The sequence below is a fragment of the Danio rerio genome, chromosome 9, assembly GCF_052040795.2.
Source record: "Danio rerio strain M-AB ecotype USA chromosome 9, GRCz13ab, whole genome shotgun sequence".
Classification (NCBI taxonomy): Eukaryota; Metazoa; Chordata; class Actinopteri; order Cypriniformes; family Danionidae; genus Danio; species Danio rerio.
The window spans coordinates 3,024,722-3,029,347 of record NC_141029.1 but is presented as its reverse complement, the minus strand read 5'-3'; the positions used below and the strand labels follow the sequence as shown (position 1 = coordinate 3,029,347).

Genomic DNA, 4,626 nt, shown 5'->3' with positions numbered 1-4,626 from the left:
ACGAGGTGCGCCACTGAGACTGCTAAGGGTACTGCAACATTTTACAGATATAAACCACACTATTTCTTTTGTTAATGCACTCAGTGCGATGTTCAGACCCAACTGTGTTAACCGCATCAGCTAAACTCTCTCACTCTATTTTTTTCTTTTGTTGTTAATTCCAGAGAACAAACTTGCAAATAACACCGCTTTTCTCCGGTCTACCTCCAAAAGCAGCATCTCCAATTCACATTCTGTTCAAAGTTTCTCTTCTTGCTTGCTTTTGCCGTTGCTTTTTCGTTGGGTTTTTCCATTAGCATAGTCATTAGCATATTCATACGGGGGAGGAGGCAGGGAGGGGTTTTGTGCTCGTGCATGTTGCGCTCAGTTTCACGTTCATTCGGATGTACAAAAGAATATGCGTGGGATTCGGCGTACGCAGTGTTTCATACATCTGAATTTTTTACTGCGTACGCACATTTACAGCTTTGTGCGTACGCAATGTTTTAGTAAGATTTCCACGCAAGTCTTCGTACATGAGGCCCCTGGTCACTATTCTGCAAGAAGATCGGCTCAAAATCCCTTTGGCAACTGTGCAGGACTTTTATCTGTCCTTCCCAAGGTTAACTTATGCCGTACTGGCTGCAAAAGGACGCCCTGCACCATACTAAGGAATAACTGTGGTCTAAAATCTGACAGTTTCATTGTCCAAGCAGTTTCCAGTTTTCTTCATCTGCTTTGTGGTCAACAGAAGCAGGTGACTCGTAGATGTTTTGGAACCACTTAAGGGTGAGTAAATAATTTCATTTTAGGGTGAACTATCCCTTTAGGTTGCCCAATAAATGATAGCTTTTAAAACACAATCTGTTCCAGCGCAAACCAGCAGCAGCAGCCAAGAAGTTGCTTCTCAAGTTCGTAAACTTCGGCTAACTACCCTCGAACTCTTGAGACTCCCATTCTAGACGATGGCGTTCGAGAGGCCATTGAATGTAACCTGACGAAGGTGGAAAACAAGCTACTTACCCGCACCATACTGTTCTGAGGAATTGGCATAATTGTTTCAGATTACATCTCCTGTGGCAGAGAGCAGTGAGGAACACACTTGTCAAACAATATGGTCAGATTAGCTGTTTCTGATTGGGCGCGTATCGAAGCGATCTCCCTCATTACACACCTAAGAAAAGAAACAAAAGATCGCTTTAAAGTGACTTAATTATCCACATAAAGAACGGAGTGACAAAGCCAGTAGCTGGGCCTGAAGTGAAGGGTTAACCCTTTCGCGCAGTGAAAAACTCTTTATCCACTTCACATGGTGCAGGAATCAAGCCAAGCGACCGCAGGGTGTCGAACATGAGCAAATTCACACACCGCTGATTGGCTGCCGAGAGGGGAAACTGAGCTGTTAAAGAACAAGTTTTACATGCGCACACTACAGGTAAGAGCACAGGTTGTATGTTAGCAAAATTGCAAAGCGTATCCCATTTGATTACACACTGTACAGGGACAGAATGGATTCAACAAATCTAAAGTTTTAGGGATTTAAAGTTGATTCTCTAGATTGAGATCATGAGTTGAATCTCATTTAAAGTTCTAGGAAAGTCAAAATTACTTTTTTAGATGTTAGTATCATTATGCTAGCCGTAAGGTTATCTATGATCTAGTGTTCATTTAGAAGATATAAACATTCAAAGCTTTAGGTTTGTCATTTTCAGCTAAATTATATATTAAATATATATGTAGTTATTGTAATGTAATATATATATATATATATATATATATATATATATATATATATATATATATATATATATATATATATATATATATATATATATATTGTTGAAGTCAGAATTATTAGCCCCGCTTTGAATTTGAACTTTTTTTTTTGTTGTTTTTTGAATATTTCCTAAACAATGATTAACAGATTCAGGTAATTTTCACAGTATGTCTGATAATATTTTTTCTTCTGAAGAAAGCTTTATTTGTTTTATTTCGGCTAGAAAAAAAGCAGTTTTTCATTTTTTAAAAACTATTTTAGGGACAAAAGTATTAGCCTCTTTAAGCTATATAATTTTTTCCGATAGTCTACAGAACAAACCATCGTTATACAATAACTTGCCTAATTACCCTAACCTGCCTAGTTACCCTAATTTACCTAGTTACGCCTTTAAACGTCACTTTAAGCTGTATAGAAGTGTCTCGTCAAATACTATTTACTGTCATCATGGCAAATATAAAATAAATCAGTAATTAGAAATGAATTATTAAAACTATTATGTTTAGAAATGTGTTGAAAAAAATCTTCTCTCCGTTAAACAGAAATTGGGGGAAAAAGCAGTCTTATAATTTAGGGGGGCTAATAATTCTGATTTCAACTGTGTGTGTGTGTGTGTGTGTGTGTATATATATATATATATATATATATATATATATATATATATATATATATATATATATATATAATCTATTTATTTATTTAGTTACTATTTATTTATTTTTGACGTCACCTCATACTTTAGTATTTGACATGTCCCGCCCCCTTTGAGACACTTCACATTTGCTTTTCATTTGATGCACTTGAGCGCAATCATTGAAGTCAGAATTATTATCCCTCACGAATAATAAGTCCCCTGTATGTTTTTTTCTCCCCAGTTTCTGTTTAACGGTGTAACGACTGTGTGGAGTGACAGAGGACAACTGGAGGTAAGATCCAATATGCAGGTTCATTCAGCGTCAGGCAAGCAGTGGTCAAATCAGGTACAAACAGGTATGTGCAGGCAAATCCAAAATCGTAGTCGTATTAACAGGCAACAGGTCAAAAGGCAGGCAGCTAAACAGGAGATGAGGGAATACAAGGTTAGGGTCTAACTCAGAGAAATAAGACAGGGAAATGCGTTGTAATGTCACACTAGGTAAACAAGACTCGGCAAACTGGATGGGTTCATGAGTGGCTTATAAGTGGAGGTGCAGCTGGTGAGTGCAATCAAGCTAGATGTGTGAGCATGGGTGTCTGGGAGCAGTGCATGTATGAAAATGTAGTCCTGGGAAATGCGGAAGTGTAGTCCTGAAGTTCGTGTGAGAACCAGCGATCTCTGGAGAGCAATCGCTGGTTGTGTGACAAACGGAGAGAAGATTTTTCAACAATTTTCTAATCATAATAGTTTTAATAACTCATTTCTAATAACTGATTTATTTTATCTTTGTCATGACGACAATAAATAATATTTTACTAGATATTCTTCAAGACACTTCTATACAGCCTTAAGTGACGTTTAAAGGCTTAACTAGGTTAATTAGGTTACCTAGGCAGGTTAGGGTAATTAGGCAAGTTATTGTATAACGATGGTTTGTTCTGTAGACTATCGGAAAAAAATGTAGCTTAAAGTGGCTAATAATTTTGTCTCTAAAATAGTTTTTAAAAATTTTAAATCTGCTTTTATTCTAGTTGAAATAAAACAAATAAAGCTTTCTCCAGAAGAAAAAATATTATCAGACATACGGTGAAAATTTGCTTGCTCTGTTTATCATCGTTTAGGAAATGTTTAATAAAGAAAAAAAATCAAAGATGGGCTAATAATTCTGACTTCAACTGCATATATATTGTTATCCTAAAAATCATTTTATAACTATTTAATAAAATCGTTCTTTACCTTAATTTGTTAAGAAACCTTTAGGGTGTCAGGATCATTGATTATAATTATTTTATTACAAGTTTGTAAGACTTATTTGAGCTAACATTTAGGCGTCGGCGCAGCATCAATCCGGACAAAATTTCTAACCAGCATGCACCGATTTAAGACCGATTTCGATCGATCTGCGCAGCGCTGCATGAAGTCGAATACACCTATAGTCTTGTAGGTCTTTAATCATTTTAAACGGATCTTCACTCCAGAAATTAGGTAAAATATTCAGAAGGGCTAATAATTCTGACTTCAACGGTAGGTGGGAGTTTTCTATAAATCATGGTAAAAGCATGTATCTCGAACATGTAGAAGAGTTTCTTTTTGTGTGTGTGTGGATGAGGGTTAATTGATTTAGGCTCAGGTTGAACGTCTCCACTCGAGTGCTTTTAAAGCGGCTAATAAAGATCCAGCACACTCTCATTGTGAAGGTCCATCAAATGTCACGCGTGTTATGCTGGCAAAATTGCATTTCAGTCTGTTCAGAGACAGACGAAGACTATTTTAACATAAAATGCAAAGCAATCATATGATAGCGTCACTGGAAATGAATACCTGTGTGTGGAGTTCGTATTAACTTGTCAACTGTACCTAGATGTCCAAGAAGTACAATTCACAGAAGAGCAGGACTGCGGGGCATGTTATTACGGCAAGAAACACAGAGAGAGAGAGAGAGAGAGAGAGAGAGAGAGAGAGAGAGAAAGAAAATGGCGACTTAATAAAACATCACTGAAAGTGGAAGAAAAGCTAGAGCTCGCCAAGACCTGGGTACTGTAATTGTGCATCGCTGATTTACCAGAAGAGTTCTGCATTTTTTTTTTCCTGCTTAAATACACTCTGACTTTTTAGTGAAATATAAAAGTGCCACATTTGCCAGAAATTTGGTACGCTGAAAAAAGTATTCATTGGATTTACAAAACGTTCTTAAGGCAAGTGGTTGCTAACAATTGATATGGGCTGGATTTAA

General features: G+C 36.7%; 1 long non-coding RNA gene across 1 annotated transcript; it reads left to right on the top strand.

Annotated features, from left to right (window-relative positions):
- Positions 1–640: 640 nt before the first annotated feature.
- LOC147835207 (uncharacterized) lies at positions 641–4,343 on the top strand. The gene is made up of 3 exons (XR_015499165.1): positions 641–768; positions 853–1,414; positions 2,632–4,343. It is a non-coding gene; the product is annotated as an uncharacterized LOC147835207 (long non-coding RNA).
- The last annotated feature ends 283 nt before the right edge of the window (positions 4,344–4,626 follow it).